The sequence below is a fragment of the Anomalospiza imberbis genome, unplaced genomic scaffold (genome assembly GCF_031753505.1).
Source record: "Anomalospiza imberbis isolate Cuckoo-Finch-1a 21T00152 unplaced genomic scaffold, ASM3175350v1 scaffold_144, whole genome shotgun sequence".
NCBI classification, from domain to species: domain Eukaryota; kingdom Metazoa; phylum Chordata; class Aves; order Passeriformes; family Viduidae; genus Anomalospiza; species Anomalospiza imberbis.
Window position 1 is genome coordinate 149,798 of NW_027099779.1, and position 9,759 is coordinate 159,556.

Below are 9,759 nucleotides of genomic sequence, written 5' to 3' on the forward strand. Positions count from 1 at the left end.
GGGAATTCGGATCCGGAAAAGTGGGATTTGAATCCCGGGAAGATGGACCTCGGGTCCGGGGAAAAATGGGATTTTGGATCCCGAAAAATGGAATTGGGATCCCGAAAAATGGGATTTGAATCCCGGGAAGATGGACCTCGGGTCCGGGGAAAAATGGATTTTGGATCCCGAAAAATGGGATTTTGGATCCCGAAAAATGGAATTGGGATCCCGAAAAATGAGATTTCGGATCCGGAAAAATGGGATTTGAATCCCGGGAAGATGGACCTCGGGTCCAGGGAAAAATGGGACTTTGGATCCCGAAAAATGGGAATTGGATCCTGAAAAATGGGATTTGGATCCCGAAAAATGGGATTTGGATCCCGGGAAGATGGACCTCGGGTCCGGGGAAAAATGGGATTTTGGATCCCGAAAAATGGGATTTTGGATCCCGAAAAATGGGATTGGGATCCCGAAAAATGGGATTGGGATCCCGAAAAATGGGATTTGGATCCCGAAAAACGGGATTTCGGATGCGGAAAAATGGGATTTGAATCCCGGGAAGATGGACCTCAGGTCCGGGGAAAAATGGGATTTTGGATCCCGAAAAATGGGATTTGGATCCTGAAAAATGGGATTTGGATCCCAAAAAATGGGATTTGGATCCCGGGAAGATGGACCTCGGGTCCGGGGAAAAATGGGATTTTGGATCCCGAAAAATGGGATTTTGGATCCCGAAAAATGGGATTTGGATCCGGAAAAATGGGATTTGGATCCAGAAAAATGGGATTTGGATCCCGGGAAGATGGACCTCGGGTCCGGGGAAAAATGGGATTTTGGATCCCGAAAAATGGGATTTGGATCCCGGGAAGACGGGCCTCAACTCCAGGGAAAAATGGGATTTGGATCCCAAAAAATGGGATTTGGGTCCCACAAAAAAAGGCGCTTGGATTCCAAAAGAAGAGATTTTGGATCCCAGGAAGACGGACCTCGGGTCCCGGGAAAAATGGGATTTGCATCCAAAAAATGGGAATTGGATCGCAAAACGGGAGTTTGGATCCCAAAGAAAAGGGATTTTGGATCCCAGGATAAAAGACTTTGGATCCCAGGGAAATGCTGGGAAAAGGGACGCTGGATCCCGGGAAAAAAAGGACCTGGAGTCCTGGGAAAAATGGGAATTGGATCCCAAAAAATGGGAACTGGATCCCAAAAAATGGGATTTGGATCCCAAAAAAAGGGACTTTGGAGTCCAAGGAAAAAGGATTTTGGATCCGGGGAAGACGGACCTGGAGTCCTGGGAAAAAATGGGAATTGGATCCCAAAAAATGGGATTTGGATCCCAAAAATCGGAATTTGGATCCGGGGAAGACGGACCTGGAGTCCTGGGAAAAGGAGGGAATTTGGATCCCGAAAAACGGGATTGGGATCCCGAAAAACGGGATTTTGGATCCGGAAAAGTGGGATTTGAATCCCGGGAAGATGGACCTCGGGTCCGGGGAAAAATGGGATTTTGGATCCCGAAAAATGGGATTTGGATCCCAAAAAATGGACTCTGGATCCCGGGAAAAGGGATTTGGATCCCAGGAAGAGAGAGCCTGGAACCCGGGAGAAAAAGGACGCTGAGTCCTGGGGAAAAACGGGATTTGGATCCCAAAAAATGGGAACTGGATCCCAAAAACCGGGAATTTGGATCCCAAATAAAGGACTTTGGAATCCAAAGAAAAAGAATTTTGGATCCTGGGAAGACGGACCTGGAGTCCCGGGAAAAATGGGATTTGGATCCCAAAAAATGGGAATTGGATCCCAAAAAAAGGGAATTGGATCCAAAAAAAGGGAATCGGATCCCAAAAAAAGGACTTTGGATCCGGGAAAAGGGATTTGGATCCCGGGAAGAGAGAGCCTGGATCCCGGGAGAAAAAGGACGCTGAGTCCTGGGGAAAAACGGGATTTGGATCCTAAAAAACGGGATTTGGATCCCAAAAAAAGGAGATTTTGGATCCTGAGAAGACGGACCTCAGGTCCTGGGAAAAAACGGGACTTGGATCCCAAAAAACGGGAATTTGGATCCCAAAAAATGGGAATTGGATCCCAGGAAAAAAGACTTTGGATCCAGGGAAATGCTGGGAAAAGGGACGCTGGATCCCGGGAAAAAAAGGACCTGGAGTCCTGGGAAAAACGGGAAATGGATCCCAAAAAATGGGAATTGGATTCCAAAAAAAGGATTTTGGATCCTGGGAAGACGGACCTGGAGTCCTGGGAAAAATGGGAATTGGATCCCAAAAAATGGGAACTGGTTCCCAAAAAATGGGATTGGCATCCGAAATAAAGGACTTTGGAGTCCAAGGAAAAAGGATTTTGTATCCTGGGAAGACGGACCTGGAGTCCCGGGAAAAAATGGGATTTGGATCCCAAAAAACGGGAATTGGATCCCAAAAAAAGGAGATTTCGGATCCTGGGAAGATGGACCTGGAGTCCTGGGAAAAATGGGAATTTGGATCCCAAAAAACGGGATTTGGATCCTGGGAGAAAGGGACCTGGAGTCCCGGGAAGAGAAGGGACTTTGGATCCCAAAAAAAGGAGGTTGGATCGGAGGAAAAAAGGGATTTGGGATCCCAAAAAAAGGGATTTTGGATCCCCAAAAAAAAGGGATTTGGGGTCCCAAAAAAAAGGGATTTTGGATCCCAAAAAAAGGGATTTGGGATCCCAAAAAAAGGGATTTGGGATCCCAAAAAAAGGGATTTTGGATCCCCCAAAAAAAGGGATTTGGGATCCCGGGAAGACGGACCTTGGATCCCAAGAAGAGAGAAGGTGGATCCCAAAAAAAGGGACGCTGGATCCCGGGAAGACAGACCTGGAGTCCTGGTAAAAATGGGATTCACATCCCAAAAATGGGATTTGGATCCCAAAAATTGGGATCTGGATCCCAAACCGGGAGTTTGGATCCCAAAGAAAAGGGATTTTGGATCCCAGGAAAAAGACTTTGGATCCAGGGAAATGCTGGGAAAAGGGACGCTGGATCCCGGGAAAAAAAGGACCTGGAGTCCTGGGAAAAATGGGAATTGGATCCCAAAAAATGGGATTTGGATCCCAAAAAAGATATTTCGGATCCTGGGAAGACGGACCTCAGGTCCTGGGAAAAAATGGGACTTGGATCCCAAAAAACGGGAATTTGGATCCCAAAAAATGGGAATCGGATCCCAAAAAATGGGAATCGGATCCCAAAAAAAGGACTTTGGATCCTTGGAAAAGGGATTTGGATCCCGGGAAGAGAGAGCCTGGATCCCGGGAGAAAAAGGACACTGAGTCCTGGGGAAAAACGGGATTTGGATCCCAAAAAACGGAGATTTTGGATCCTGAGAAGACGGACCTCAGGTCCTGGGAAAAACGGGATTTGGATCCAAAAAATGGGAACTGGATCCCAAAAAATGGGATTGGCATCCCAAATAAAGGACTTTGGAGTCCAAGGAAAAAGGATTTTGGATCCTGGGAAGACGGACCTGGAGTCCTGGGAAAAATGGGAATTGGATCCCAAAAAATGGGAATTGGATCCCAAAAAATGGGAATTGGATCCCAAGAAAAGGACTTTGGATCCTGGGGAAAGGGATTTGGATCCCGGGAAGAGAGAGCCTGGATCCCGGGAGAAAAAGGACACTGAGTCCTGGGGAAAAACGGATTTGGATCCCAAAAAATGGGAATTGGATCCCAAAAAATGGGATTTGGATCCCAAAAAATGGGATTGGCATCCCAAAAAATGGGATTTGGATCCCAAAAAAGGAGATTTCGGATCCTGGGAAGACGGACCTCATGTCCTGGGAAAAAACGGGACTTGGATCCCAAAAATGGGAATTGGATCCCAAAAATTGGGAACTGGATCCAAAAAAATGGGATTTGGATCCCAAAAAACGAGATTTTGGATCCTGAGAAGACGGACCTCAGGTCCTGGGAAAAAACGGGACTTGGATCGCAAAAACGGGAATTTGGATCCCAAAAAATGGGAATTGGATCCCAGGAAAAAAGACTTTGGATCCAGGGAAATGCTGGAAGAGGGACGCTGGATCCCGGGAAAAAAAGGACCTGGAGTCCTGGGAAAAATGGGAAATGGATCCCAAAAAATGGGAAATGGATCCCCAAAAAGAGATTTCGGATCCTGGGAAGACGGACCTGGAGTCCTGGGAAAAACGGGATTTGGATCCCAAAAAATGGGAACTGGATCCCAAAAAATGGATTTGGATCCCAAATAAAGGACTTTGGAATCCAAAGAAAAAGAATTTTGGATCCTGGGAAGACGGACCTGGAGTCCTGGGAAAAATGGGATTTGGATCCCGAAAAACGGGATTGGGATCCCGAAAAACGGGATTCGGATCCGGAAAAGTGGGATTTGAATCCCGGGAAGATGGACCTCGGGTCCAGGGAAAAATGGGATTTTGGATCCCAAAAAATGGGATTTTGGATCCCGAAAAATGGGATTTGGATCCCAAAAAATGGGATTTGGATCCAGAAAAATGGGATTTGGATCCCGGGAAGATGGACCTCGGGTCCGGGGAAAAATGGATTTGGATCCCGAAAAATGGGATTTTGGATCCCGGAAAATGGGATTTGGATCCCGGGAAGACGGGCCTCAACTCCAGGGAAAAATGGGATTTGGATCCCAAAAAATGGGATTTGGGTCCCACAAAAAAGGCGCTTGGATTCCAAAAGAAGAGATTTTGGATCCCAGGAAGACGGACCTCGGGTCCCGGGAAAAATGGGATTTGCATCCCAAAAAATGGAATTGGATCGCAAAACGGGAGTTTGGATCCCAAAGAAAAGGGATTTTGGATCCCAGGATAAAAGACTTTGGATCCCAGGGAAATGCTGGGAAAAGGGACGCTGGATCCCGGGAAAAAAAGGACCTGGAGTCCTGGGAAAAATGGGAATTGGATCCCAAAAAATGGGAACTGGATCCCAAAAAATGGGATTTGGATCCCAAAAAAAGGGACTTTGGAGTCCAAGGAAAAAGGATTTTGGATCCGGGGAAGACGGACCTGGAGTCCTGGGAAAAAATGGGAATTGGATCCCAAAAAATGGGATTTGGATCCCAAAAATCGGAATTTGGATCCGGGGAAGACGGACCTGGAGTCCTGGGAAAAGGAGGGAATTTGGATCCCGAAAAACGGGATTGGGATCCCGAAAAACGGGATTTTGGATCCGGAAAAGTGGGATTTGAATCCCGGGAAGATGGACCTCGGGTCCGGGGAAAAATGGGATTTTGGATCCCGAAAAATGGGATTTGGATCCCGAAAAATGGGATTTTGGATCCTGGGGAAAAAAGGGATTTTGGATCCCAGGAAGACGGGCCTCAACTCCAGGGAAAAATGGGATTTGGATCCCAAAAAATGGGATTTGGATCCTGAAAAATGGGAATTGGATCCTGAAAAATGGGATTAGGATCCCGAAAAATGGGATTTGGATCCCACAAAAAAAGGCGCTTGGATTCCAAAAGAAGAGATTTTGGATCCCAGGAAGACGGACCTCGGGTCCCGGGAAAAACGGGATTTGCATCCCAAAAAATGGGATTTGGATCCCAGGAAAAAGGACTTTGGATCCAGGGAAATGCTGGGAAAAGGGACGCTGGATCCCGGGAAAAAAAAGGACCTGGAGTCCTGGGAAAAATGGGATTGGATCCCAAAAAATGGGAAATGGATCCCCAAAAAAGAGATTTCGGATCCTGGGAAGACGGACCTCAGGTCCTGGGAAAAACGGGATTTGGATCCCAAAAAATGGGAACTGGATCCCAAAAAATGGGAATTGGATCCCAAAAAATGGGATTGGCATCCGAAATAAAGGACTTTGGAGTCCAAGGAAAAAGGATTTTGGATCCTGGGAAGACGGACCTGGAGTCCTGGGAAAAGTGGGATTTGCATCCCAAAAAATGGGAATTGGATCCCAAAAAAAGGACTTTGGATCCTGGGAAAAGGGATTTGGATCCGGGGAAGAGAGAGCCTGGATCCCGGGAGAAAAAGGACGCTGAGTCCTGGGGAAAAACGGGATTTGGATCCCAAAAAACAGGAATTTGGATCCCATAAATGGGAATTTGGATCCCAAAAAATGGGATTTGGAGCCCAAGAAGAAAGACTTTGGATCTGGGGAAGGCGGACCTGGAGTCCTGGGAAAAATGGGAATTGGATCCCAAAAAATGGGATTTGGATCCCAAAAATGGGAATGGCATCCCAAAAAAAGGGAATTGGATCCCAAAAAATGGGATTTGCATCCCAAAAAATGGGACTTTGGAGTCCATGAAGAAGGATTTTGCATCCTGGGACAAATGGGATTTGGATCCCAATAAAAGGATTTTGGATCCTGGGAAGACGGACCTGGAGTCCTGGGAAAAATGGGATTCGCATCCCAAAAAATGGAATCGTATCCAAAAAATGGGATTGGCATCCCAAAAAATGGGATTGGCATCTGAAATAAAGGACTTTGGAGTCCAAGGAAAAAGGATTTTGGATCCTGGGAAGACGGACCTGGAGTCCCGGGAAAAATGGGAATTGGATCCCAAAAAATGGGAATTGGATCCTGGGAAAAGGGATTTGGATCCCGGGAAGAGAGAGCCTGGATCCGGGAGAAAAAGGACGCTGAGTCCTGGGGAAACACGGGATTTGGATCCCAAAAAACGGGATTTGGATCCCAAAAAACGGGATTTGGATCCCAAAAAATGGGAATTGGATCCCAAATAAAGGACTTTGGAATCCAAAGAAAAAGAATTTTGGATCCTGGGAAGACGGACCTGGAGTCCCGGGAAAAATGGGATTTGGATCCCAAAAATGGGAATTGGATCCCAAAAAATGGGATTTTGGATCCCACAAAAAAAGGCGCTTGGATTCCAAAAGAAGAGATTTTGGATCCCAGGAAGACGGACCTCGGGTCCCGGGAAAAACGGGATTTGCATCCCAAAAAATGGAATTGGATCCCAAAACAGGAGTTTGGATCCCAAAGAAAAGGGATTTTGGATCCCAGGAAAAAAGACTGGATCCAGGGAAATGCTGGGAAAAGGGACGCTGGATCCCGGGAAAAAAAGGACCTGGAGTCCTGGGAAAAATGGGAATTGGATCCCAAAAAATGGGAATTGGATCCCAAAAAATGGGAACTGGATCCCAAAAAAAGGATTTGGATCCTGGGAAGACGGACCTGGAGTCCTGGGAAAAATGGGATTTGGATCCCAAAAAATGGGATTTGGATCCCAAAAAATGGGAATTTCCATCCCAAAAAATGGGAATTTCCATCCCAAAAAAAGGGACCTTGGAGTCCATGGAAAAAGGAGTTTGGATCCTGGGAAGACGGACGTGGAGTCCTGGGAAAAATGGGATTTGGATCCCAAAAAATGGGAACTGGATCCCAAAAAGTGGGATTGGCATCCGAAATAAAGGACTTTGGAGTCCAAGGAAAAAGGATTTTGGATCCTGGGAAGACGGACCTGGAGTCCTGGGAAAAATGGGAATTGGATCCCAAAAAATGGGAATTGAATCCCAAAAAATGGGATTTGGATCCTGGGAAAAGGGATTTGGATCCCGGGAAGAGAGAGCCTGGATCCCGGGAGAAAAAGGACGCTGAGTCCTGGGGAAAAACGGGATTTGGATCCCAAAAAACGGAGATTTTGGATCCTGAGAAGACGGACCTCAGGTCCTGGGAAAAAATGGGACTTGGATCGCAAAAAACGGGAATTTGGATCCCAAAAAATGGGAATTGGATCCCAGGAAAAAGGACTTTGGATCCAGGGAAATGCTGGGAAAAGGGACGCTGGATCCCGGGAAAAAAAGGACCTGGAGTCCTGGGAAAAATGGGAATTGGATCCCAAAAAATGGGAATTGGATCCCAAAAAATGGGAATTGGATCCCAAAAAAAGGACTTTGGATCCTGGGAAAAGGGATTTGGATCCCGGGAAGAGAGAGCCTGGATCCCGGGAGAAAAAGGACACTGAGTCCTGGGGAAAAACGGGATTTGGATCCCAAAAAATGGGAATTGGATCCCAAAAAAAAAAGGGACTTTGGAGTCCAAGAAGAAGGATTTTGGATCCTGGGAAAAATGGGATTTGGATCCCGAAAAGAGAATTCTGGATCCGGGGAAGACGGACCTGGAGTCCTGGGAAAAATGGGAATTGGATCCCAAAAAATGGGAATTGGATCCCAAAACGGGAGTTTGGATCCCAAAGAAAAGGGATTTTGGATCCCAGGAAAAAGGACTTTGGATCCAGGGAAATGCTGGGAAAAGGGACGCTGGATCCCGGGAAAAAAAGGACCTGGAGTCCTGGGAAAAATGGGAATTGGATCCCAAAAAATGGGATTTGGATCCCAAAAAATGGGAATTGGATCCCAAAAAAAGGATTTTGGATCCTGGGAAGACGGACCTCAGGTCCTGGGAAAAATGGGAATTGGATCCCAAAAAACGGGATTTGGATCCCAAAAAAAGGCGATTTCGGATCCTGGGAAGACGGACCTCGGGTCCTGGGAAAAAACGGGACTTGGATCCCAAAAACGGGAATTTGGATCCCAAAAAATGGGAATTGGATCCCAAAAAATGGGATTTGGAGTCCAAGAAGAAGGATTTTGGATCCTGGGAAAAATGGGAATTGGATCCCAATAAAAGGATTTTGGATCCTGGGAAGACGGACCTGGAGTCCCGGGAAAAATGGGAATTGGATCCCAAAAAATGGGAATTGGATCCCAAAAAATGGGAATTGGATCCCAAAAAAAGGACTTTGGAGTCCAAGGAAAAAGGATTTTGGATCCTGGGAAGACGGACCTGGAGTCCCGGGAAAAATGGGAATTGGATCCCAAAAAACGGGAATTGGATCCCAAAAAATGGGAATCGGATCCCAAAAAAAGGACTTTGGATCCTGGGAAAAGGGATTTGGATCCCGGGAAGAGAGATCCTGGATCCCGGGAGAAAAAGGACGCTGAGTCCTGGGGAAACACGGATTTGGATCCCAAAAAACGGGATTTGGATCCCAAAAAACGGGATTTGGATCCCAAAAAATGGGAATTGGATCCCAAATAAAGGACTTTGGAATCCAAAGAAAAAGAATTTTGGATCCTGGGAAGACGGACCTGGAGTCCTGGGAAAAATGGGAATTTGGATCCCAAAAAACGGGATTTGGATCCTGGGAGAAATGGGATTTGGATCCCAAAAAATGGGAATTGGATCCCAAGAAGAAAGACTTTGGATCCGGGGAAGGCGGACCTGGAGTCCTGGGAAAAATGGGAATTGGATCCCAAAAAATGGGATTTGGATCCCAAAAATGGGAATGGCATCCCAAAAAAGGGAATTGGATCCCAAAAAATGGGACTTTGGAGTCCACAAAGAAGGATTTTGCATCCTGGGAAAAATGGGATTTGGATCCCAAAAAAAGGATTTTGGATCCGGGGAAGACGGACCTGGAGTCCCGGGAAAAATGGGAATTGGATCCCAAAAAATGGGAATTGGATCCCAAAAAATGGGAATTGGATCCCAAAAAATGGGAATTGGCATCCGAAATAAAGAACTTTGGAGTCCAAGGAAAAAGGAATTTGGATCCTGGGAAGACGGACCTGGAGTCCTGGGAAAAATGGGAATTGGATCCCAAAAAATGGGAATTGGATCCCAAAAAATGGGAAATGGATCCCCAAAAAAGAGATTTCGGATCCTGGGAAGACGGACCTCAGGTCCTGGGAAAAATGGGAATTGGATCCCAAAAAATGGGATTCGCATCCCAAAAAATGGGAATTGGATCCCAAAAAATGGATTTGGATCCCAAAAAAAAGAACT